This window comes from Mustela nivalis (genome assembly GCF_964662115.1).
Source record: "Mustela nivalis genome assembly, chromosome: 12".
NCBI lineage: Eukaryota > Metazoa > Chordata > Mammalia > Carnivora > Mustelidae > Mustela > Mustela nivalis.
Genome location: NC_139031.1, coordinates 97,501,753 through 97,529,701, shown reverse-complemented (window position 1 = coordinate 97,529,701; position 27,949 = coordinate 97,501,753). Strand labels below are relative to the sequence as shown.

Here is a 27,949-nt window from a genome sequence, read left to right as displayed (position 1 = left end):
ACCCAGGAATGCGGCCTACAACAGTATGCTCTGATAGGGTAGCCTTGCGATCCCCAAATCACAAGAAGGTAGAGACAAACCTGGGATAACATGAATCATTTCTGCAACTATGAGCCAAGAAGTGGATGGAAAGTAAAGTGACTTCTAATGTTCCTGTGAGCCAGAAGACATAACATCCAGTGACAGTTAATGTACAAAAGGGAAACATGAAAAGATGAGGAAGGCAGAGAAACTGGCCGTGAAATACGCAGGCTCCCGTGTGCAGGTGAGTGAAGGATTCTATAGACAGTTGGTGCTGGGGCAGTCTGGGCTCTAAACTGATCGAGTTAAAATTCCACAAGGAAAAGCCCATGGGGAGGTGAAATTTCTGTGAGTGGAATCCATATAAAAGGGACAGAAATAGTATGGGCAAAAGAGAAAAAATGGATCCAGACAAAAGTTGGGAGAGAAAACTGTGTTCGAATATTTCAAAAAAGTTTGAAGTCATATTTTTGGTAACTGTATTGTGACAATAAAAGGAAATTCCAGAATCTAGAACTATAAGGTGGTGAAGCCAGAAAAATTGCCGAGATCCATGTCATTTTCTAAGAATAGAGGAAGTCACCTCACTTAAATGTGAACAAGTGAAAATATTATATTTGGATCCCACAAAAGTTTCATCTAAAATATATGAAGAAGAGAGACTATAAGAGTTCTAAAAAAATGACAATGCTTTACCGGAAAGACAAGACTTCAAAGCAGATGCAAACTTGTAACCTAATATGTCAGAATGAGTTAGAATAAATTATACAAACAGTAACATGTATGAAAACAAAGCCAATCTTAGAAATACTCAGAAATGAGAAGATTGAAGAAAAGAGAGGTTTGAAAAACAACTAAGGAAGAATTGCTAATGAAATAAGTAAAAACCATTTTTGAATAAAGATTTAACTAGATGGAACAAGAGTGAATTAACACGAGGATAATGCCTTAAACAAATACTACACTATATGTTAACTAACTTGAATTTAAATTAAAAAAAAAATCCCTTCCAATGTGATATTCACACTTATGTGCACAGAAGTCTTCAAAATATCTTGATTTAAAAATACATATATTTTCTTCTGTATCAATGGTTATTTGCCCTTGCAATAGCAATGCAAGATAGCATGTGAGTGAAGGGGCACACTAAGAAAAGAAGGAAAGCAATGGAATGGGACAAGAGGCAAAAATTATAATCCAAGGAAAGTTTGCTGACATAGAGATGACTTGGAATTAAGCGTGTATTGAAAGAACACATGTCATACTTGGGAAAATCAACTCTGAGTCGCCAATGCTGAAGCGTATTTTGGTAAAATTTTTGAATTCTAAGGTAAAAGGGAGAACTCAAATCATCTCAGGAAAAAGTCTAAATTGCTTTTGATTTGAGTGACCAGATAATTTATTATCTGGAGAGTAAGAGGAATGAACACACAGGGCAATTGTTGTAAAGCAGGAATGTCCTGGAAGAAAGGAACATTTGATCCTCCTGTACAGAAAAAAAAGAAAATGGAATCGACATCAGCCTTTTTGACAGCTATAGTTCATTCCCCAAGAATATAGCGTAGTGAATTTAAGCTCATCAAGGAAATAAAATAATAACTAAAGATTTCATATCCAGTCAGATTGACTTCAAAATGTCAAAATAAACATGAAGTGAGCAAGTAGTTTTCCCTTGACTCACTTCTGATATACCAAAAGATCTTTACAGAAGAGACAAAACAAATAGTTCACATAGACTATAAAAAAAGAAAAACACGAAGCATTTGATCAGATAAACATGAATTTTGCAGTTTAAGTCACCAATTCCAAAGATTTTCAGATAGCTAACAAAGTGAAGTCTGACATTTCACCATGTATAAGAGACACGCAACTCATAAAACAATACTTAGAAAGCTTAAGTATAAAAGCATGACAAATACAAACCAAGACTAGGTAAATGAATAGGAAAGCAGGAGTCTCACACTTGATGGTAGAATTCAGACCGGAAGACCTGAAAAAGCAAAGGTAACTTTATAAAGCTTAAAGGTGGGGCGCCTTGGTGACTCAGTGGGTTAAAGCTTCTGCCTTCAGATCAGGTCATGATCCAGGGTCCTCCGGTCGAGCCTCGCAAAAATCTTATAAAGCTGAAAGGTATGGTTCACAACGAAACCATGACAATTCCTATCTTAGTTATTACCGCTCTCATATCTTCCCTGCAACACCGTTCTTCGTGGAGAGAATACGGAGCTACACATGGTAGGAGGAATAGAATCGAACTCACAATAGAAGAAATTAACACGTCTCTCAGTCCAATACAGATCAAGGAATATAGATCTAAACAACGGAATGGACAATGCAGGTTTTATAAATACATATCAAAACTGCAATACAAATAGAGAATATCTGTCCTAAGTTTACAGGAATGATTAGCCTAGTTTTGACTGCAAAGAAAACCTTAATGAATTCTAAAGGATGCAAATCTTCCAAAGACCATTCTCTGACCAACATACAGTACCATAATCAATTTTAAATAAAAGGCCTTTTTCTTAGAAATTAAGGGGTGAGGACTATTAAATCTATTGTGGGAGAGCTCCCACCTCTCGGGTGCGCTGCAGGCTGTGCTGCCAGGCCCCTGTCACCGGGTGTCCACCGCGAGACGCAGAGACGAGAGAGCGTCCGAGGGTCCGTGCAGTGCCTGGGGGAGTGGGAAGAGGAGATGCTGTGAGCCCTGCGCCCTCCCGCCAGCGCCCCAGCCTGGCCCGAAGCAGCAGGAGGGGCACTGCGCGAAGGCTCAGTGGATGGAGGTGTCCCTGAAGGGTTACCCACACTTCAAAGCACTTCTAGGGCTCGTGTCCACGCAGATGGTGATGATCGACTGGAAAATGTTCAGTATCCCTAGCAACTCTGCGCTGCTCCTTCTGCCCGCAGCACAAACGGCCAAGTTCACATGGTCCACACAGAGCTTTTCAGTGTCCCGCTTGTGGGGTAAGAGACAGGGTATTCAGGACCTAAAAAAAAAAAAAAAAAGCACATGCTTTTGGGTTCAGGAATTAACCCATTTCAGTGTGACCGCTAAGGGGAAAACTTCTCCTTGGAAAACACAGCTTTGAAAGCAACTGCTCTGTTCAAATGCCGGTAATTGGCCAGGTCTTCTCCACCCAGAACTGTGAAAGCACTTTCCCCTTGGGGTCTCTTGGTGGGCTGGCAGAGAAAGAAGAAAAAGAGCCAGAGCAGCCAAAGACCTGTGTTTTTGCCAAGTCAATCAGAGATGACACCCCGGAAACCTAATCAGAGCTGTCTTCTATAAGCATTGAGTGATTTCCTGATTTGGCTTCATTTTTGGTTTTTGGAAAGTGCCTCTGCTTGGTCTTAAATTTAATTTAAATTAAACTAAAAATTATAAACAACAAAAAAAAAGTTTGGGAGAGAGTTTTTCATGGCTGAGAGACTGTTTCTGTAAGTTCACAATAACATATTGTTGAACCGTAATTGAAACTAGGAGACTTCAGGAGAAGCAGGGGACTTAATCCATACATCAGTTTCTTATTCCATTGTTAAAAGTAGGCTGAGGAGATCCGTGGATAAAGAGGAATTCAGATGATTATTGACCTTCCTGAGATGGAAGAGTTGAACACAACTAGTTACTGCACAGAATTCGACAGATGGTCTAAATAGATGTTTACTCCCATACACAGGGCATTGTACAGTATTTTGTAATGCCTGAAGGTTTTGGAAATACTTATGATAAACTTTCTTAAAAATTATTAGGGGAGGTCGCCTGGGTGGCTCAGTGGGTTAAGCTGCTGCCTTCGGCTCAGGTCATGATCTCGGGGTCCTGGGATCAAGTCCCACAGCAGGCTCTCTGCTCAGCAGGGAGCCTGTTTCCCTCTCTCTCTCTGCCTGCCTCTCTGTCTACTTGTGACCTCTCTCTCTGTCAAATAAATAAATAAAATCTTTAAAAAAAATTATTAGGGGAGGTACTTCTGAAACCCAACCCATTCTTTTTCTTTCTTTCTTTCGTTTTTTTAACTTTGTCATTTCTGTTATTTTTCATGGCAAAAACTGGCTATTGGGATAGGCATTTCCTCCACTGTTTTAGGACCACTCCAAATAATCTTTCTTCTGTGAAAGAAGGCAGAGAATCATGATCAAGAATAGTCAGTCTGCGCATGAAATATGACAGTGAGAGGAAAATGAAGTACATATATCCTGCTTTACAAGAACTCTTGCAATACTGATTTTCTTTTTTTTTTTTTTTTAAGATTTTATTTATTTGACAGAGAGAGAGAAATCACAAGCGGCAGGCAGAAAGAGACAGAGGAGGAAGCAGGCTCCCCGCGGAGCAGAGATCCCGATGTGGGGCTGGATCCTAGGACCCTGGGATCATGACCCTAGCCGAAGACAGAGGCCTTAACCCACTGAGCCACCCAGGCGCCCCCAATACTGATTTTCTGACTGAGACTGTGGTTTACCTGGTCTTTGGATGGTAATGCCTAACTAATTAGGTCATTGCCCAAATCATTCTTCTCTTGCCCCATGAACAATACTTTCTCTTACATATACTGGCATGTCATATGAAGGAAAAATTTTGGATCTTTTCTATATTTTATGTATAGTTTTATGTATTGTTGGAGATGTTTTAATTGTGCTGACTTAGACAAAATAATCCTCTGTTAAGGCTAAAACCCAAACAAACACAAATCCAAAATATATTCTAGGGGGAATAGAATTCAATTATCACAGAAGAAATAGAGAAAATGTTTTACGAGCTTCTTCATAAAACCCAGCATGATCCAGTTGCTTTCACAGGGAAGTGTTTTATACAGATTTTCCTCATGTCTGTGGTAGATGCATTGTTGGAAAAATGAACTGGTTTCTCTTCAACATGCTATTAGTCCTGGACAGTACCTAACATTATTATTAAACTTTTTTTTTTTACACTGAAAAAATTTAACTTTTCTGATTTCTGATTTTGTGAATTTGTTGAAACTTTGATTCTCTAAGTGGCCATGTCTCTACAGTAAAATTTGGAAATTACTCTATTCTTCAGTGTCCCAGTGACTGAAAAGTATAAATAGGTTTAGTGTATGGATGTGAGGTTCTAGGTGGCCCATGATATTTGAGAAAATGTTTCCCATAGAAGAATTTTCATGCATCCTGCATAACAGTAAAATGTCTCCAGAATATTCATGTATGTAAAAAACTCCCATAATTATCCCATTTTTGATATCAATAAATGATATTTTGAAGCATTTATTATACAATAGATATGTTATTGGGGAGATATATTTTTGCTTGGAACTTTTCTAAGAATTTACTATTTTGGAAAATTGTGTCAATAACTGAGTATTTGAACCACCAACTCAAGAAATCCACGTTAGACTTCATTTTCTGTTGTCACATTTGTGATTATTCTATATATAACTATATTTTTGAAAACTTCTTTCATAAAGTTTAAGATTGACATTCTATGAATAATTAAATTTATTTTTATATCTTTATGCACAGTTCTTCCTATGCCAAAACACTAGTTTTAATGAAGCAAGGAAACTGTCAAGATTAAGTAAATATTTTGCCCACATTTATCAAAAAATGTTGAAAAGGCTTATCTTGCTTCTGACATACAGAGGGAAACTATTGAATATTATCTTTTAAATGTTTAAAAGTCTTCTAATCAGCAAGACAAAAGCATTAGTTTTATGTAAAAAAATAGCAAAAAGTAATAACCCTGATAAACCATGGAATACTGGAGGAAAATTAACCTTACTAAATGTGAAAAGGGTTATTAATACACTAATAAAAAATTCAAGTGAAGTTATATCTCTGTCCAATCAAGCAATGATACTGTTTTTAAGAAGAATCAATGAGATGTTATTTTACAAATAACCATGTAACAGTCTATAGTACAACAAATTTTTATTACAACTCAGTGAAATCATCTTATGTTACAAATGAAATTTAACTAATAGCATATATAAGTTGTCTGAGGAATGAAAAATTCACAGAGGAAATGCTATTTTAACATAATTATTTATGATGGATACAATGGGGTTGCTAGTATACACAGTCCTTAAAAATTATTTCTTAGAAAAATAATTCCTTTTACAAATGTCATTGTTTCTATAACAGAGGAAAGCAAAGTTATAATTGGTGAACAACATGAATTTACAGAACTTTGGGAGATAATATCAAATATTTTACTTACTTATGTCACGAAAGATCTTAGTACTTGACAAATCATGTAATGACATGACATGAATGCTATCCATCCTTTAAATGACAGATTATTTGGTAAAGTCCAGCGACAATGAGGAAGATGTTAAAAGCTTTTACATAGAAGTAAGATGGTCTATAAAGGAAATTGCTTAAATATATAATGTTTATTATATTATAACAATGACATTTTATGCCCTTAGTTAAAAATTAAGGATGCTATTTTCACTTCTAGTTAGAATGTAGTAAAATGTTAATAATTGCCACTTTTAACAAAAGAGAAAGAAAGATTAATGGATAAAATAAAGTCATACATTTTTTATGACACTATTGAAATGCTGTGGGTGCAAGAAAGGTTTGGTTGATTAAATACAGAGAAGCACAAATCCTTCACATGTTAGCAGAGAACCATGGCATCAACGATAGATTTGGTATGCAGAAAAGTGGGTTTGTCATCCACTGGAGATTGGAAGATTTGCAGGACCGAGAAGACATAGATCAAGCTTTGAGTGGCAGCATAAGCTAGAGGGATAGGTGGATATCTAGAGCGCCCCAAAAAGGAAAATAAATAGCTTAAACACAATGTTTCCCTGCCACTCTCTTGTCAGACTGTAACCAAGGAGGCAGTAGTGAAGAGGTAGTAAATCAAAGAGAATTTATATAATGTGTATTCTCCATGTGCTTGGATTCTGGGATCCTGACAAAATTGAATACAAAGTTGAAGAAAAACTATCTGAAACTGGAACAATTCCCTCTCGGCTCCAACTGTAGAAGATCAAAAATTTAGCCTTTTGGTGATGCTGGCATAGAATGTAAAGACTTCGTTCAGTTTAAATGTACTCAATAAAAGTGTGGCCAGTTCCAGATCAGATCAATCATGGAGGAATCAAAATAGTCAACTCCTTATCATAACTGCCAGCTACAGAAAAAGGCTTGTGATTTCTGTGAACACAATAAGTAAATTCAAAAATATATTCCATTCTGCACTTTTTAAATCTTTAAATAAAACCTGGAATAAAAAAATTAAAATAAATAGAAAGAAGATAAGAAATAAATAAAATAAAATAGAAAGAAAATAAACACAAAATAAACAGAAAGAAAACTAGCAAATTCTGAGTGTTTAGTCATTGGAATTAATGCAAATAAAAGGATTTTAAAACAAGTATTATTTTTTTTTTAAAAAATAGGAAGGAATAGGTGAAGAAATACAGAATTTTATAAGAGAAATGAAAACTCTAAAAAGGATCAAATAGAAGTCAAAAATAATAAAATACCTACAACTGCATCAGAACTGTTGGCGCCTTAGAGATATGGCAGAAATTGCCTGATGGACATTAAGGAGTGCACTTGCGATGAGCACTGGGTGTTATAGTATGTGTAGGTGTTGAATCACTAAATTTTACTCCTTAAACAAATACTACACTATATATGTTAACTAACTTGAATTTAAATTTTTAAAAAAAAATCCCTTCCAATGTGATATTCACACTTATGTGCACAGAAGTCTTCAAAATATCTTGATTTAAAAATACATATATTTTCTTCTGTATCAATGGTTATTTGCCCTTCTTGCATATTTCTTATCTTGTATTTTTGTGCTTTGGTAATATATTGTTAAAAATTAGGGGCGCCTAGGTGGCTCAGTGGGTTAAAGCCTCTGCCTTTGGCTCAGGTCATGGTCCCAGAATCCCCACACTGGGCTCCACACTGGGCTCTCCACTCAGCGGGGTACCTGCTTCCTCCTTTCTCTCTCTCTGCCTGCCTCTCTGCCTACTTGTGATCTCTATCTGTCTAATAAATAAAAAAAAAATCTTAAAAAAAAAAAAGGGGGAGGTGAACCATAAAAGACTATGGACTCGGAAAAACAATCTGAGGGGTTTGAAGCGGTGGGGGGTGGGAGGTTGGGGGAACCAGGTGGTGGGTATTAGAGAGGGCACGGATTGCATGGAGCACTAGGTGTGGTGCAAAAACAATGAATACTGTTATGTTGAAAATAAATAAAAAAACATATAAATTTAAAAAATTAACCAAGTTAGGCAGTGACTTATATATTTAAACATATTTTTCAAACACCAGGATTTTGATTCATTTGTTATTAGGTTTACTCTTTTTCTATTATCTGTCACTTTGGTTTTCCCTTTTACTATTTTCTATCTTGTGCCTTTTTCTGGTGTACTTTGTTGGTCCTTTTCTAGGTTTTTGTACTGGGAGCTTAATTCACTTATATTCATCTACTTTTTTTTTCTTTTACTTGCAAAAGTGTATAGTGGCATCAAATTTCCTCTGGTCAATGCTTTTAATATATCCTATAGGTTCTGACTTATTTATTTTCCATTATCATTTTTTATTAGAAATTCAATCATTTTTGGGGCACCTGGGTGGCTCAGTGGGTTGAGCCACTGCCTTCGGCTCAGGTCATGATCTCAGGGTGCTGGGATCGAGTCCCGCATCTGGCTCTCTGCTCAGCAGGGAGCCTGCTTCCCTCTCTCTCTCTCTGCCTGCCTCTCCGACTACTTGTGATTTCTCTCTGTCAAATAAATAAATAAAATCTTTAAAAAAAAAAAAAAGAAATTCAATCATTTTTGTACAAACATTGTTTAATAGAGGGTGACCATTGATAATTTTAAGCAAAAATTATAAATATGTGCTATGGTTTACTTGGAAGTAAACCATCTAAGATTGTAGCACAAATAATGGGAGGACATATAAATGGAATTATAATATTTTAAGATTTATTCAGTCTACAAAGAGTGATATGATATTAAGTCACAGCAGATTGTGATAATTTAAGGGTGGTTGTACAATTTCTACAGTACTAATACATAAGCAAACAAAAAACCCAAAGCTAAAAAGTAATACAGTATATAAAAAGAATATGAAAGTAAGCATTTGAATAATCAAAACAAAGCTGTAAAGGAGAAAATAAATAAAATAAATGGTATACAAACCACAAATACAACCACATATATAATTGCATTACATATAGTTGGACTGAACAACTAAAAAGCAATTAAAAGTCTAATTAAGAAGGTAGAGATTAAAAAAAAAAGAAGGTAGAGATTGTCAATCTGGGTGTCAAAAAAAAAAAGGAAGTTTTTTTTTTAAATTTTTTCAATTTATTTATTTTCAGAAAAACAGTATTCATTATTTTTTCACCACACCCAGTGCTCCATGCAATTCATGCCCTCTATAATACCCACCACCTGATACCCCAACCTCCCACACCCCTGCCACTTCAAACCCCTCAGATTGTTTTTCAGAGTCCATAGTCTCTCATGATTCACCTCCCCTTCCAATTTACCCCAACTCCCTTCTCCTCTATAACACCCCTTGTCCTCCATGATATTTGTTATGCTCCACAAATAAGTGAAACCATATTGACTCTCTCTGCTTGACTGATTTCACTCAGCATAATCTCTTCCAGTCCCGTCCATGTTGCTACAAAAGTTGGGTATTCATCCTTTCTGATGGAGGCATAACTCCTCAAACTTAACACACACGAAACAGGCAAACATATCAAAAAATGGGAAGAAGATATGAACAGACATTTCTCCAATCAAGACATACAAATGGCTATCAGACACATGAAAAAATGTTGATCATCATTAGCCCTCAGGGAGATTCAAATTAAAACCACCTTGAGATATCACCTTACACCAGTTAGAATGGCCAAAATTAACAAAACAGGAAACAACATGTGTTGGAGGGGATGTGGAGAAAGGGGAACCCTCTTACACTGTTGGTGGGAATGCAAGTTGGTGCAGCCTCTTTGGAGAACAGTGTGGAGATTGCTCAAGAAATTAAAAATAGAACTTCCCTTTGACCCTGCAATTGCACTCCTGGGTATTTACCCCAAGGATACAGATGTCGTGAAAAGAAGGGCCATCTATACCCCAATGTTTATAGCAGCAATGGCTATGGTCGCCAAACTATGGAAAGAACCAAGATGACCTTCAACGGATGAATGGATAAGGAAGATGTGGTCCATATACACTATGGAGTATTATGCCTCCATCAGAAAAAAAAGGAAGTATTAAGTAATATTATTTAAAGGAGAAAGACCTGATACATGAGGACACAGGCTGAAAGTGAAAGTTAAATGATTGAAAAATATAGACCAAGCATAAAAAAAGCTGGTGTACTAATATCAGAAATAATCATTTCAAGATACAGAGGAGCACTTTATAATGATGAAAGGGTTGATATATCAAACAAACATAATTCTAAATAAGTATGTACCTAGGAGACTCACTTCACATTAAATGAAACCAAATCACATCCTTTTATAATTATTTACAAAGATACTACTTATTACAACATTTCTTAGTTACATATTTGGTTGAAAACAGTTTCAGTACAGTTGTTTAGTTAATGCAGAAACAAAAAAATCTATTTGGGGTCCTTATGGAATATTTAGAACTAATATTAAGTTACCATCAATGAATATAAGAATCTCTTTCATTTTATTAGTAACTGTTAAATCAAAATTATGCTATTTTCAGCATATAAATTTTTATAGTTATTGAGGTGGAATGAAAAAATCCGTTTTGAAAATTAAATGTTATTATTATTTTTTTAATCTTAGGGTTGCCTATTGCTCTTCACGTTTATCCTGGTATCATCCATAAGGTTTCATATTAAATTGTATATCACCTCTTTTCTCCCCTATCACCTATTTAAAATATCACCCCCAAGATTAAATGTATCTGGATATGTGTTATAGGTTCACAAAATATTAAAAAAAAAATCCTCATATTTTGTTACAATCACACCTCAAAATATGTTAAAGAAATTTATTTTGATATCATATATATATAAAAGATTTTATTTATTTATTTGGCAGACAGAGATCATAAGCAGGCAGAGAGGTAGGTGGAGAGAGAGGAGGAAGCAGGCTCCCTGCCAAGCAGAGAGCCCGATGTGGGGCTCAATCCCAGGACCCTGAGATCATGACCTGAGCGGAAGGCAGAAGGTTTAACCCACTGAGCCACCCAGGCGCCCTTTGATATTATATTTTAAATAAGGTCTAGATCATATGCAAGAACATTTTGTACTCTCATTTTTGAAACTAATTAAGTTCTTACTTAAGTTAAGGTTATTTATCTCTTATCATATGCAAAAATGAATGGCTTATTCTTACCTATTCTCAAACTAATTTTGATTCTAATATCTAATATTCATTTGTTTGTTTATTATTTATTGAGAATGCATGCCTATGAAAGGGGCAGGGGGAGGTACAAAGGGTGAGAAGGAATTTTGGAGAACAGGCTCCAGGCCCAGTGCAGAACCCACTGTGGGGCTGGATCTCATGACCCTGAGAGCATGACCTGAGATAAAACCAAGAGTTGGGTGCTGAACTGACTGAGCCCCTCAGGTGCCCTTCTAACATCTAATTTAAAATCTGTCTGCTCTTTCATTTCTCTTTAATTTTTTCAAAAATTTGATGTATGGTCATTTTACTTCACTTAAATCTAAACTTACTCATAATAGATATAAACTTCTGACTATAATTTCTTCTAGTTTTGAAATAAATATTTTTTCCCGTAAAGTATTTCCTATAAGACCTTACATTATAATAAGGCCACTGTAAGTTATTTTAGAAATTTATGTGTAAATAGTTTATTAGTAAATTCTATTTAAATTTCAAAGATAAATGTTATGGTGTATTGAGTCTAATAAAGTTGACCTTTAATTTAGACTTTCTATCTAGCAAAACTTATGGCTGAGTTGTCATAGTTCTAAATTTTATTCTCATAAATTTCCTAAATATAGTTCTCTAATCCTCTACTATCACATATTTCAGTTTCTTTTTTTCTCCTTCTATATATTTTAATTAATTTATTTTTAACTCTTATTGAAGTATATTATGACTCATCGTTAAACAGTTTCATGTGAACAACATAATGATTCCACAATTTTATACATTACTCAGAACTACATTAAATAAGTGTAGTCACCATCTGTTATGAAATGACATTATGACTATCTTATTGATCATATTCCCTGTATTGTACTTTTCAGCTTCAGGACTTATTTATTTTGTAACTAGAAATTTGTACTGCTTACGCCCTGTATCTATGTCACCTATCTCCTGACCCACCTTACTTTAGTAGCCATCATTTTATTTTCTGTATTTTTGAGTTTTTTTCTCTCTTTTTCTTTGTTCATTGTTTCTTTTTAAAATCTCACACATGAGTGAAATCATAGTATTTGTCCTTTTCTACTTTATTTTATTTAGTATTATTCCCTCTAGATCCATCCATGTTGTTGCAAATGGCAAGATTTTGCTCTTTTTTATGGATGAGAAATATCCTAAGGAATATATATATATATTCATATATAAGTATGATAAAGAATATAGAATGGATAAAGAAGATATATATCTTTATCCATTCATCTATTGATGGACACATGGGTCACTTCCATATCTTGATGACTATAAATAATGTTGCAACATTCATGAGGGTGAATTTATCTTTTCAAATTGATGTTTTTGTTTTCTTTATGTGAATACCCGGTAGTAGAATTACTATATCATATGGTATTTATCTAACTCTCTACTATCACATATTTCAGCCTATGTATTTAATATAGTGGAAGGGAGTAGATGAAAAGCCACAACATCTCTTTCTTGTCTGATTGATTAGAAGAGCGGGAGTGTCCCTTGGTAAAGAACAATCAGACGTGTGGTTGGCTGCTGGGAGACTTGTTTCTGCCACCTATCCTGTTAAAGTTTGCAGTAGATGATAGACCAACAGACACTTTTTGTGAAATCAGAGTCGTGATAATTAACTCTTCATTCCAGATAATTACAATACCAAGTAGTAAATCTGAGGATAGTGTTTTAGAGATACCCTGGATTTCCTTGACCATTACCGTAATGGGGGGTGGGCAACCATGCCACTGAGAAGAGTCTAAAATTAGTTGAGAGAAAGAGTTGATGCTAAAATGTGGTCTTGACCAGAAGATATAGAAAACAGCAAGAAGCTTATTAGATGGAGTTCACCTGAATGTCAACAGAAACTCAGGTGAAGAAGAACTAGCTACTTCTTAAATGCAGTTGGGCTAGGCAAAGATCAGAAGGCACAACTGTACATGGCACAGTTGTTCATTGTGTGAGATAAAACTACAAGATGACCATCAACCAGATGCATTCTTTGATTCAATGTTACTACACAGGACTCCCAGAGCTGAGATGTCTTCTGGAGAAAAGAAAAGCAAGAAATGAGAAATACCTAATAATGGAATTAAACATGGAGTAACTCTAAAAACTCTTTTACTATAATTTGCTATTATGCAGAAATCAAGAGTCAAACTAAAACTTCAGTAAGGTTTTAGAAGAAAACAGTTATGTAATTTTTGTATTCCCAAAATTCTAGTCTAGGTATTAATTCTTATATTAAAATAAAAATAATCTCACCGGCATATGTGCTCCTTTCTAGGTTAAAGTAGACTCCTTTTAAAATCAATTTCATTGGGGCGCATGCGTGGCTCAGTGGGGTAAGCCTCTACCTTCAACTCAGGTCATGATTCCAGGGTCCCGGGATTGAGCCCCACATCAGGCTTTCTGCTCAGCAGGGAGCCTGCTTCCCCCCCTCTCCCTGCCTGCCTCTCTGCCTACTTGTGATCTCTCTCTGTCAAATAAACAAATAAAATCTTTAAAAAAAATCAGTTTCATTGGATAACACAGCAACTTGCTAGTGAGCATCTCAAGAGATCAGAGAACTCTCCAGAAGAGGCATGATAAAGGAAGGCCAAAAAGTTATGTAAAGACTAATAAAGGGCCAGGAACTCTAATCTTTAATTTGTGCTACTCTTCTTAAAACTGAGTTGTCATTGCACAGAGAGTCAAATCTGATGGGAAACGGGTCAACAAATATTATTTCATAAGCATTTGACATATTACATGTATTTGCTGTATTTCATAGCAAATCACTCCTCACTTATGGTACTTTTAATCTAATTTTTCGAAGTTTTGCTCAACAATATGTCTTGTAGGAATATTCTGAAATGTTGACTAAGACAGCTAATTTTTTCTTATCAGGTTGCACATGTAAATCTCATGCATTTAAATATATAAATATGTAATATACAAGTTGAAACTAGCAAATACAATTAATAGAGCTAATGGTAGTGTACATTATGTGAAAAGGAAAACTAATTTCACGTTCACCTCCCTAGATGAAAGCCTGAGATAGGAAGGTCATCTTCTCAAATTCCTGTTCACTTTTCTTGTGCTCTAGTTCCTCGATTATATATGATATAATAATAATGATGGATTTAAAAATCTTATCTGAAAAAGGCTTTTTACATCTCTTTGTGAACTATCACTCACGACACTATGAAAAAATTAAAGTACATAGGAATCACCCAGGGATCTTGTTACAAGGTAGATTTCTGGTTTCCAGCCGTAGAGATTCTAATTCAGTGGACCACATACTGCTAATGTTGCTGTCATGTGGACGAGCCCTTGAAGAATACTGGTCTAGTTCACAGACTAGATTTTTTTTTTAAAGGTTTTATTTATTTATTTGACAGAGAGAGATCACAAGTAGGCAGAGAGGGCAGAGAGAGAGGAAGGGAAGAAGGGCCCCTGCTGAGTAGAAAGCCTGATGTGGGACTCAATCCCAGGACCCTGGGCCAAAGGCAGAGGCTTTAAGCCACTGAGCCACCCAGGCGCCCCAACAGACTACATTTTATTCCTAAAATGATTCTCTCTACCTCTGATGGAACATGAACTTGGATTCCACTTTTGCTCATAGTTTTTGTAACCTCTAAGAACTGACTTCGTAAATTATGTCTCTCTTTAAAACTCTCCTTCTTGGGCGCCTGGGTGGCTCAGTGGGTTAAGCCTCTGCCTTCGGCTCAGGTCATGATCTCAGGGTCCTGGGATCAAGTCCCGTATCGGGCTCTCTGCTTGGCAGGGAGCCTGCTTCCTCCTCTCTCTCTGCCTACTTGTGATCTCTCTCTGTCAAATAAATAAATTAAATCTTTAAAAAACAAAACAAAAACAAAAACCCTCTCCCTCTTTTAGATCTTTCCTCTCAGACTGAAAGTGTCTTATTGTTTAACAACAATAACAATATCCCATTTCTCATTCCTCCTTCCTTTCTTGCTGCTGCTTCCCTCTGACGGCCCCATCCTACGTTTCTCAACCAATCTTCATACAGACATAGTCTGCTCGTTGACCTCCTCCCTCTCATTGCCTGATACCTCAAGACACTAAATTTGCCATAATTCACTCTGCAGTGCAATAACTGACGAAATCATTTGATGCTCAACACCTTGCCAAATGCAATGGGGTCTTGCTGTTCTTATCTTACTATTCCTAAGTTTGACTAAGTTATTGTTTATACTATGGGCCACTCACTTGTTGAAACTCTATTCTTTTGATGCTATTATTAGCTTCTCTCACAGTCCTTGTTACCCTTTAAGTTCCCACTTTTCTGCCTTTTCCACAAAATTCTCCACCTCCTCCTTTGTGGATAACACTTCAAATTCTTCAGCATTCTGTCTTTAGCTCATTCTTTTCCCAATTTAATGTTGTCTGACTTTCGCTTCTGTCCTGACATCCTTCCTGAGTTTTGGACTCTGATGCAGAAATGTTACTCTAGATTTCCATAAAAAGCTTAAGCATATTTAATAATTTCCTTTCTATCCCCTGTTCTTCCAGTCTCAAGGTATAGATCCATTTCATCCTAATTCTAACCATAAAAGCCAGATACATGGCATTTGGCTTCCCATCATCCCCATGTCTGGCCTCTCTTAGTTCTTTAATGCTTCCCTCTTCAGTCCTGTTCTCACCGGCTCTATGTTTACTGTTGAGTGGGCATCATCTCTCATTTGGACAATACTGTGCCTTTCTAATTGCATTCTCTGCCTCTTCTCTTGACTTCTCAGTTTTACCTAACACATCATAGACAGGTGAATTATCTAAAATAGGAAGCATGATCACTTACTAACATTCATCAAGGATCCATCTACCTTATATATATATTAGTCTGGCAAATGTTGAAATGACAGTATTTCTCTAGGTGCATTTGTGAAAACATCTTACTTTGCCCCCTACCTATGAGTAAGAGTGAACAAACGTTGTATTTTACCACTAACCCTCTGCTTACTTAGAATACACTTTGCTTCATTTCTTCTTATTAAAATTTTTGGTAGAGAAAAACTTACCAAATTATGTAACAGAAACATACACCAACTTTATTCTTTAGATTTTTTAAAAAATGGAGCTGTGTTAGATTTTTAAATTAGGTAGTGTTCATTTGGGGCACCTTGGGTGGCTCAGTCATTAAGCATCTGCCTTTGGCTCTGGTCATAATCCCAGGGTCCTGGGATAGAGCCCTGCATTGGGCTCCCTGCTTGGCAGGAAGCCTGCTTCTCCATCTCCCACTCTCCCTGCTTGTGTTCTCTCTCTCACTGTGTCTCTCTCGATCAAATGAATAAATAAAATCTTAAAAAAAAAAGAATAATTAGATAGTGTTCATTCCAGTTCTGCTTCTTACTTCCATTGTGATAGTAAGTAATTGTTAACCTTTGCCTGCCTGGTTTTATACCTTTAAAATGAACATGATCATTGTGAAATTTCAGAATGATGTAAGAATTAAATAAAGTATATTTTGTAAAGTACTTGGAAAAGGTGCTTGACACATGGAAGATGCTCAGTAAAAGTTGGCTTTAATTATTTTTTGTTTTAATTAATATTATTAATAATAATTTTATCAAAATTATATTTTCTTATTCATAAAATGGGCTCTCTCACTTTTTTGCTTCATCTTTTATGTATTTCCATAATGTTTTTACCATTTTTTTCCTAAAATTATTTTTCTAAATAGACTTTTTTGATAGAAAAGGTAAAACATCTTACTGGCATGTTTATTTTCCTAAGTGGCGACTGCTTTTACGATGCCGTTGGTATTCCCATTTTTAAATTTATCCAGCAAATCAGCATGCTCTACAATTTGTAGAGTCCTTTGCATTTTCTGGATAGATAAAGTAAAATTTTAAAGCAAGGAAAAATTAGCTTTTCTTTTCAAATCTTTGTTACTTTATTTTCTTACTTCATTGCTTATCTTGAATTTTTAATAAAATAAGGTGACAAGATGCTGTCCTTGGCCAAACTTCAGTCAGGTTGTTTTTGACAAGGTGTTGACCGTTCGCTGTCCTTGTTTGACATGCAAAGCTTAGTTTTAGCAAGAACCCTGCTGCTCCTTGAGATACAATCTACCTCCCTCTTAAGTGATTAGTCTCAGTATCTAGTCAAATTCCTTAACCTTCCTTCCTTATACTTGGTCATCCCGGCCCTCCTCAGCAAGAATTCCCTCCAACATTTGATGTCTCCTCCTTTTAGTAATTTTCCATACACTGAACCACTCCCCCATTCCTACCTATAAATCCTCAGCTGTCTTATTGTATTCAAAATTGAGCCCTGTTCTATACAGGGGTCTCTTTTCCCATACTGAAAGTTTCTGAATAAAATCAGTGTTTATCCTTTTAAGAAGAGTCTGGAGCTGGTTCTGTTTGGTAATAGAACTCTAAGTATTATGATGCTTATGACTGGTTTCCACCTAAATTTCACTGGAATACTTCTAAAACGGAATACTAAGTGTGAAGTTTACTGTAGGTTTTTGTAAAAAATATTTTTCATTTAAAGTTTTTTACTTTTTTTTCCTCTGCTCAGAACTTTTATCACTGGTATGCATTAAATATCTCAGATTATTTCATAACTAATGTTTGTTATTTTTATTTTTTATGTATTTTCTTGCATTCTCCTAATAATGTTTTTTCAAAATGGATTTTAACCATTAAATCCATTAATGGGGTGATTCAAATGAATAGATTTATAATGTTGAAATACTGTCTGCACACCTGGGGCCAAATTTGCCTAGTAATTTTTTTTTGCATGTTTAAATTTGCTATCTTTTTTTTGTTTAAGGATTTTTGTATCTATGCTTATAAATTAGATTGAGCCATACTTGTCTATTTTTTGTCTCTATTTGTCTTATTTTGGTATTGATGTTATAATACCTTCATAAAATGAAATAGATAATTGCATTCCTTTTCAATTCTCTGAATCATTTTGCAATTATTTCTTCCTCATCTTTCTTGAGGTTGGCAGAACTTATTAATAAAACCACATCTGTAACTAGATCTTTTTGGTGAAAAAGTAGAGGTGACAGCAATTTAATTTCTCTATTTCATTGTTTTATTTAAACATTCTACTTATTTAAAAATACTTTTTAAAAATAAAGACTTTTAATTTGTAAATTTCTAAAGATTCTTTTCATAACAAAATAAGTTCAAAATGATGAAAAATAGAATATTGGCATAATTTTTTCAAAGTATTCTTTAATAATTAACAGTATTCTAGATATAGTCATGCCCCAGTTTTCTTTATTATAGTGTTTGGTTGGGCTTTTCTATTCTTATTTAATTATTTCAGTCTGCACTTTGTCCTGTGGCTGCTCCTGCTGTTTTTGCTGTTGTCTTTTGAACCAGTTTTGGTTTGTAGAGGATGAGAAACATTGCAGTTTTCTACTTTGTATCCATTCCCCTTCAACATTTCCAAGGGAGCCCGAATTTGTCCGGTTGTCTATTCTTTTCCATGCAGTGGGACTCAGAGACACTGACCTTAGACTCATCTACAAGGATGGACCTTGTATGACGAAAGTCAATTCTATCTTCCCAGAGAGAGATTAATTCTAAAATAAGTATGTGAACAGTTGGCCCAAAGTGATGCCAGTTGATATTTGAAAGAAGTTTGAGCACATTCTTTTTTGTTTGTTTGTGTGAGCTCGTAAAAGCTATGTTTTTCTTCTTTAGGATTTGTCCTGCACAAATGAAAGGGTTCTGGGAATACTGTGGCATCTACCTGTCTAAAGATAAAGCCAAAACATGGATGGGAAGAACCAAGAGAACTGGAGAAAAGGCCCCGAAGTCACTATAAGAAGCAGCCTTGAATTCCATTTCAACTCCGCCTTTATGTGCAAGTGTGATGATTAATATTATTTCTCAATGTGGTGTTTGGTCAAACACCAGAAGCTGCTGAGAAGTATTTTTTAGATATGACTAACATTTCAAACATTTTACTTTAGCCGAAAGAGATTACTTTCCATAATGTGGATGGACTTTATCTAATTAACAAAAGGCTTTAAGAGCAAAGACTGAGGTTTCTCAGAGAAGAAAGAATTCTACTTCTAGACTGCCATGCAGAAACTCTGCATGAGTTTCCAGTCTTTGAATTTAGGACTGAAATCAACTTCTACCTGAATCCTCAGGCTGTCAGCTTGCTCAAGATTCAGACTTGCCACCAGCCCCTACAACTGTATGAGTCACTTCTTTAAATATCTTGCTCTTCTTCTCTCTCTTGTTTCTAATATATATATATAATCTATAACCACATCTATATTATAGAAAGAGAGAAGAATACATAAACTGTAGCATTATTACTGGATTTAAAGGATATTTTTATGCTAAGACCATTATTTAGAGTTTTAGGTCTTTGGTTTCAGTGAAGCTTTATTAGCCACTACAGATATTGAAAAACAATATATAGGAAAGCATGTCCAGAATAATGGGGTTAGTTACCTCTGAAAATTTTCTCTTCTATAAAAGCATGAGAACACTGGTAAAAAATATTAAAATTAACTTTTACAGAATTCTGTAAATTAACCAAAACCTGGCAATAATCCAAGGAATATTTATTCAAGAAAAATAACTGAATCTCAGTAAGATTGAGTTTTGTGAAATGTTAAATTGCCCTTTCCTCCTTCTGCTGTCCCTAACTCCAAGGAAGCCTTACAAACCAACAGTCTTGTAATAATGGTAGCCATGAAAACCAACAGCCAATACCTGTTGGAGAGAGGAGAATAGGTTTGGAGCTTTCCCAACCGCCCAAATAATTGTTATTATTTCATATATCTGGCAGTTACTTGAAATACATCACACCAGGCTTATTTGTATTAGAAGTGATTTGGAGTTTGTTCAATTCTCTTTCGTGGCATGTTTGGAAAAAAATCAGTGTCGACTGGTTTAACATTGCAGCTGCCTCAGGTGGTGATGTAGCTGCGGCCAACAAGAAACACACTGAAAAACTTAAAAGGAAAAGCTGTGGCATGAGGTAAACATAAAGGGCTTTGAAAAGTTTTGACATATTCTTGGGAATATAGAAAACCACATTCATGCTCAGGACTGGGCACATGCTGAAAAGAGATCTGAGACTGTCCTAATCTCGTTCCTCTGGCTGATCTTGAGGCTGTATGCAATGGGGACGTGAAGAACAAGGCAGTGTTGTAATGTATCTGTCAGAGCATTAAATGCATGCCACACAAGACTTCAGTCCTATTATTCTAAAAAAATCAATATCTGATCATTAGTTGATCACTGACCTAACTGAAGAGTCTCCAGTGGCTATACATGACGAAGAGTATAGACTTTGCAGAATTAGTATGAGAAAATCACTAGATAAACAAGCCACAATAACAACAACATGAAAAAAAAGCAACAATAGCAACAACAATAAACTCTGAGAAGAGGAGAATCTGATTTCCAGATTTATCCAACTTAGAAAAATATATAAAATATGCAAAGAAGCAGCAAAGTATGGTCAACACACACACAAAAAATAAGTCATTGCATATGGTCCCTAAGTAAAAACATTGAACTCACTAGCAAGAATTGTAAGTTAGCTATTTTAAACATGTTTTAACAACTAAATAACTAAAAGAACCATGGCTATAGAATGAATGGAAAGTATTGAACGATATCTCACTAATAGAGGATACTGATACAAATGCAAATTGTAAAAATAAACCAAACAAATATTCTGGAGTTGAAGAGTACAATATATGAGATACAGTGTCTTCTGAATAGCAGAAGAGTTGGTGAACTTGAAGGAAGGTTAATTGAGATTATCTGCTCTGAAGACCAGAAGATAAAAAATGAAGAAAAAAACTTAAAAAAATAAAGCTTGGAAATCTACAACACACCGTTGAACATATCCAAATACAAATTGTGGGAGTTCCAGAAGGGCGATAGAGAAAGAATACTTGAGGAAATTGTGGCCAAAAGTTCTCAAATGTGATGAACACTGTTACTCTACTCATACAAAAAAACTAAAAATATATTTCCAAGTAGAACAAATTTAAAGAGATTCAGTCCTAGACACTGATAAAACCATCAAAAGCCAAAAATCAAGTAGAGAATCTTGAAAACAACAAGGACAATGAGACTCTTTCTATACAAGGATCCCTAGTAGGATTAACAGATGATTTATCATAAGAACCCATGGAGGGAGGGATGCCTGGTGTCTCAGTCGTTAAACATGTGACTTCCACTCAGATCATGATTGCAGAGTCCTGGGATCAAACCCCACATCAGTCTTTCTGTTCATCTGGGAGCCTGTTTCTCTTCTCCCTTGGCCTGCCCCTCTGTCTGCCAATCTGCCTACTTGTGCTCTCTCTATCATAAAAATAAATAAAATATTTTTTTTAAAGAAGAAGCCATGGAGGGGAAAACAAAAACAAAAACAGTAGGGTGGCATATTTAAAGAGCTGAAAGAAAATGACCAGCAATGAAAAATTTAATATCCAGCAAATCTGTGCTTCAAAGATGAAGTAGAAGATATAACAATCCCAGATAAACAAAAACTGAGAGGAATTGTCTCAGATTTGGCTTATAAGAAATAATATAGGGAGTTTTTCAAGCTGAAATAAAAGAACATTAGATAGTAATTTAAACCCATATAAAGAAATAATAACACCAGGGGGTGGTGAACATGTGGAGATTTAGGGGGAGATACTTGCCTAGAGAAGGCACGGAAGCTCTGTGCTCTAGAGCGATGCATCTATCTGGCTGTTCCTGAGTTATATCTTCTGTACAGTAAATCAGTGATCTAAAATATGGCTACATATGTCCTTCTGCAGGAGAACTTCATAATGAAAGGAAGAACCCAGATTCTCAGTATAGTGAGCTCACTGAAAAGTACATTAAAGATGGAAAGATGGTGCCAGTTGAGATAACCATCAGTTTAAGAGGGAAATGGATCAGACAATGGCTGCCAATGCTCAGAAGTATAAATTCTTAATTGATAAGATTCCAAGAAATCAAGACAACCTCCAAGGTTAGAAGAAGACCATGGATGGGAAGGCAGATATGTCTTTCATTCTGTTTTTTGACTGTAATAATGAAATCTGTATTGAAATACGTTTTGAGAGGGGAAAGAGGTAGAAGTGATGACAACAGAGAGCTTGGAAAAAAGCCCTATCTTTAGTCAACAAAGCTGATTATTGACTCTTATGAAGAAATGAGGAAAGTCAAGAGAATAGATGCCTCTAAATCTGTTGATAAAGTTTTTCATGTAATTGTGAAGATTTTTGACAAAGAAGGCTAACTATAAACATGAAAGCATCCTCAAAATCATGCTTGAATATTGCTTTGATAGCTGTGTCACCACCCCCTTTTAAAGCAAATTTAGATCTTTCATAATTACATCTCAATTAATGGCTGGAAAGAATGTAATAAGATAAATTAAATTTTTTTCCCAGTTTTTTTTGGGGGGGGGGCTATACGAGTAGACAGTGAATTCAGGTCTAACTTTCTATTAGCTATGGTGCTCACAAAACAAAGAAAGATATCAGCTAGTTCTTGGTTTTCACTTAGAAAGCATATCCTCCTTACAGTTTGTGCCTTCTGTGAGTGAAGCTTTTTAGTATGTGTGTATATCCCTTTAATAATTACAACATGTTAGGATTAGGGATTACCCACTTCCCCATTTTCTTGCAGGTTTTAAATTTCCAAACTGTTAAGTGAATTTGTGACCAAATTCCAAAGGAACTTTTTGTATAGTTGGTTCTTGCTGAATGTGTTTGGTAAACAAACTCATAAAATGAATTTCTAGAAGTGCTTTAGTACTTATCATATAACTAACCATTTCCTATAGAAAGGTAAGAAAACTCAGGTTTTGTTTTATTACAACTTATACAAAGTCATTGGGGGTTCAGAAGAACCTGGCAGGTTTGTCAGTTTTATTCTGACATAAATTTGAGGGTAAGGGGCAAGATCACATCTAACAACATGTGTTCCTGTGTTCTCTTATGTAATGTTATTAATGATTAAACTGATCTTAAAATTCCCAGCAGTGGAATTTGAAATGAATGTACTAGCCAATGATTTGGTTAGCATTTTAGTAACATTCATTCAAAGTGTTTTTGTTTGTTTTCTAGACTAAATGCAGAGTTGGTATGAAATAAAAACATCTAATTATTAATTTTCCACTGTGTTTTATTTTTTTTGAATACTTTTTTCAGTTATTTGTTTCAAGATATTTAAAAATAATTGCACTTTGGTCAGAAAAATAATGAGTATACCTTATAAATGCTAGAAAAAAAAAAAGAAATAATAACACCATAAAGGTAACTACAAAAAATAGTTTAAATGCATTTTTGTTTATGATGGTCTCTTCTGCCAATTTAAGAGACAGCTGCATAAAACAATAAATATAAAACTATGTTGATGGATTTATTATGTATAAATATGTAATTTTTATAACAATAACAGCACAAGGGGAAAAAGAGGGGACGGGGCTACATAGGAAAAGATTATTTAATAATGAAATAAAATTGTATTAATCTAAACTATGTAAATTTAAAGTAAGTTGTTTACTGTAACCTCAAGGTCAACCACTAAGAAAAAACTAAAAATTACATTGTAAAACAAATGGCAAAAAGATTAAAATGGTACACTAGAAAGTATTTGACACAATAAAAAATAGTAATGGAGGAATAAAGAACAACAACAAAACCCAATAAGATACATACAAAGTAAATAACAGTGGCAGACATGAATACTGCCTTATCAGTAATTACATTAAATATAAATCAATGAATCCTTCCAATCAAAAGGCAGATAGATTAAAAAATAAACATGACTCAATTATATGTTGCCTGCAAGATTACACATTTTATGTTCAAAGATACAAATCGGTTAAAAATAAGAGAATAGAAAAGATATAGCATGCAAACAAAAACAAAAGAGAGCTAGAATAGTTATATTAAGAAGAGAAAATAGACTTTAAGATTAAAATCTGTTGCTAGGAAAAAAAGGATAGATTATGATGATAAAAATGTCAATCCTTGGGGTGCTTAGGTGACTCAGTGGGTTAAAGCCTCTGCCTTGGGCTTAGGTCCTGATCCCAGTACCCTGGGATCCAGCCCTGCATAGGACTTTCAGCTCAGCAGGGAGCCTGCTTACCCCTCTCTCTGCCTGCCTCTCTGCCTACTTGTGATCTCTGTCTGTCCAAAAAAAAAATCAATCTATGGGGTGCCTGGGTGGCTCAGTGGGTTAAAGCCTTATGCTCAGGTCATGGTCCCACAGTCCTTGGATTGAGCCCTTCATCAGGCTCTCTGCTCAGCAGGAAGCCTGCTTCCCCACCACATTCCACCTCCCCTGTGCCTACTTGTGATCTCTGTCAAGTAAATAAATAAAATCTTTAAAAAAAAGTCAATCCATAGGAAAGACATAATAATTATAAATATATATGTATCTAACAATCAAGACCCAAAATATACAGAATGAAAACTGATAGAAATGATGGGAAAAAGAAACAATTTAACAGTAATAGTTAAGAATTAAATTTCCCACTTTCAATAATGGTTAAAACAGTTAGACACCAATCAACAAGAAAGATCTGAACAACCATATAAATCATTTAGTCCTAACAAATATCCGTAGAACACTCCACCCCAAAATAGCAGACTATACATTTTTTTTCAATCTTATGTAGAACCTTACCAAGTATAGATTATATATTAGGCCACAAAACAAGTCTCAATAAATTTAAAGTGATTAAAATCATATAGAGTATCTTACCATGATCAAATAAAAGTAGGAACTAAAAACATTTGAAAAATGAGAAATTTAGAGGAGGAGTCAAGATGGCGGAGAAGTAGCAGGCTGAGACTACTTCAGCTAGCCGGAGATCAGCTAGATAGCTTATCTAAAGATTGCAAACACCTGAAAATCCATCGGCAGATCGAAGAGAAGAACAGCAATTCTGGAAACAGAAAAACAACCACTTTCTGAAAGGTAGGACCGGCGGAGAAGTGAATCCAAAGCGATGGGAAGATAGACCCCGGGGGGAGGGGCCGGCTCCCGGCAAGCGGCGGAGCAACCCCGCACAAAATCAGGACTTTTAAAAGTCTGTTCCGCTGAGGGACATCGCTCCAGAGGCTAAACCAGGGCAAAGCCCACGCGGGGTCAGCGTGGCCTCAGGTCCCGCAGGGTCACAGAAGGATCGGGGGTGTCTGAGTGTCGCAGAGCTTGCAGGTATTGGAACGGGAAAGCCGGCTACAGAGACAGAGCCGACAGTAAGCTCGCAGCAGCTCGAGGTGACCTTGAACCGGTCGCAGGCTCGGTGAGCTCGGAGCGCGGCCGGAGGTCAGGCAGACGGGAGTAACTGGGCGCTGTTCTCTGAGGACGCACTGAGGAGTGGGGCCCTGGGCTCTCGGCTCATCTGGGCCGGAGACCAGGAGGCCACCATTTGTATTCCAGTCCTCCGGAACTCTATGGAAAGCGCTCAGGGAACAAAAGCTCCTGAGAGCAAAACCGAGCGGATTATTCACCCCGGCCCCGGGTAAGGGCGGTATAATTCCACTTGGGGCAAAGACACTTGAGAATCACTACAACAAGCCCCTCCCCCAGAAGATCAACAAGAAATCCAGCCGAGACCAAGTTCACCTACCAAGGAGTGCGGTTTCAATACCAAGGAGAGCAGCAGAATTCCAGAGGAGGAGAAAGCCAAGCACGGAACTCATGGCTTTTTCCCTGTGATTTTTTTTAGTCTTGCAGTTAATTTAATTTTTTTCTTTTTCATTTTTTGTTTTTTTTTTTTCTCGCCTTCGGGTAAAAATTTTTTGTCTTTTTTTAACTGTTACCTTTTTCTTTTTTAATGATTTTTTACTAGTTTTTCTAATATATATATATATATTTAATTTTTCTTAGGTGTTTTCTTTTTTTTAAATTCTTTTATTTCTTTTTTTTTTCTTTTTTCTTCTTTCTTCCTTTTTGAACCTCTTTTTATCCCCTTTCTCCCCCCTCACGATTTGGGATCTCTTCTAATTTGGTTAAAGCATATTTTCCTGGGGTTGTTGCCACCCTTTTAGTATTTTACTTGCCCCTTCATATACTCTTATCTGGACAAAATGACAAGACGGAAAAATTCAACACAAAAAAAAGAACAAGAGGCAGTACTGAAGGCTAGGGACCTAATCAATACAGACATTGGTAATATGTCAGATCTAGAGTTCAGAATGACAATTCTCAAGGCTCTAGCCGGGCTCGAAAAAGGCATGGAAGATATTAGAGAAACCCTCTCGAGAGATATAAAAGCCCTTTCTGGAGAAATAAAAGAACTAAAATCTAACCAAGTTGAAATCAAAAAAGCTATTAATGAGGTGCAATCAAAAATGGAGGCTCTCACTGCTAGGATAAATGAGGCAGAAGAAAGAATTAGTGATATAGAAGACCAAATGACAGAGAATAAAGAAGCTAAGCAAAAGAGGGACAAACAGCTACTGGACCACGAGGGGAGAATTCGAGAGATAAGTGACACCATAAGACGAAACAACATTAGAATAATTGGGATTCCAGAAGAAAAAGAAAGAGAGAGGGGAGCAGAAGGTATACTGGAGAGAATTATTGGGGAGAATTTCCCTAATATGGCAAAGGGAACGAGCATCAAAATTCAGGAGGTTCAGAGAACGCCCCTCAAAATCAATAAGAATAGGCCCACACCCCGTCACCTAATAGTAAAATGCAAAAGACTCAGTAACAAAGAGAAAATCCTGAAAGCAGCCCGGGAAAAGAAGTCTGTAACATACAATGGTTAAAATATTAGATTGGCAGCTGACTTATCCACAGAGACCTGGCAGGCCAGAAAGAGCTGGCATGATATTTTCAGAGCACTAAATGAGAAAAACATGCAGCCAAGAATACTATATCCAGCTAGGCTATCATTGAAAATAGAAGGAGAGATTAAAAGCTTCCAGGACAAACAAAAACTGAAAGAATTTGCAAATACGAAACCAGTTCTACAGGAAATATTGAAAGGGGTCCTCTAAGCAAAGAGAGAGCCTACAAGTGGTAGATCACAAAGGAACAGAGACCATATACAGTAACAGTCACCTTATAGGCAATACAATGGCACTAAATTCATATCTCTCAATAGTTACCCTGAATGTTAATGGGCTAAATGCCCCTGTCAAAAGACCCAGGGTATCAGAATGGATAAAAAAAAACAAAACCCATCTAAATGTTGCCTCCAAGAAACTCATTTTAAGCCCGAAGACACCTCCAGATTTAAAGTGAGGGGGTGGAAAAGAATTTACCATGCTAATGGACATCAGAAGAAAGCAGGAGTGGCAATCCTTATATCAGATCAATTAGATTTTAAGCCAAAGACTATAATAAGAGATGAGGAAGGACACTATATCATACTCAAAGGGTCTGTCCAACAAGAAGATTTAACAATTTTAAATATCTATGCCCCCAACGTGGGAGCAGCCAACTATATAAACCAATTAATAACAAAATCAAAGAAACACATCAACAATAATACAATAATAGTAGGGGACTTTAACACTCCCGTCACTGAAATAGACAGGTCATCCAAGCAAAAGATCAGCAAGGAAATAAAGGCCTTAAACGACACACTGGACCAGATGGACATCACAGA

The 27,949-nt window shown here is 35.9% G+C and overlaps 1 pseudogene across 1 annotated transcript; it reads left to right on the top strand.

Moving 5' to 3' along the window:
• The first annotated feature begins 214 nt into the window (after positions 1-214).
• On the top strand, positions 215-22,609 carry LOC309845011 (UMP-CMP kinase-like; annotated as a pseudogene). The gene is made up of 4 exons: positions 215-265; positions 2,616-2,985; positions 20,263-20,338; positions 22,108-22,609. The product of its transcript is annotated as a UMP-CMP kinase-like (transcript).
• Positions 22,610-27,949: the final 5,340 nt, after the last annotated feature.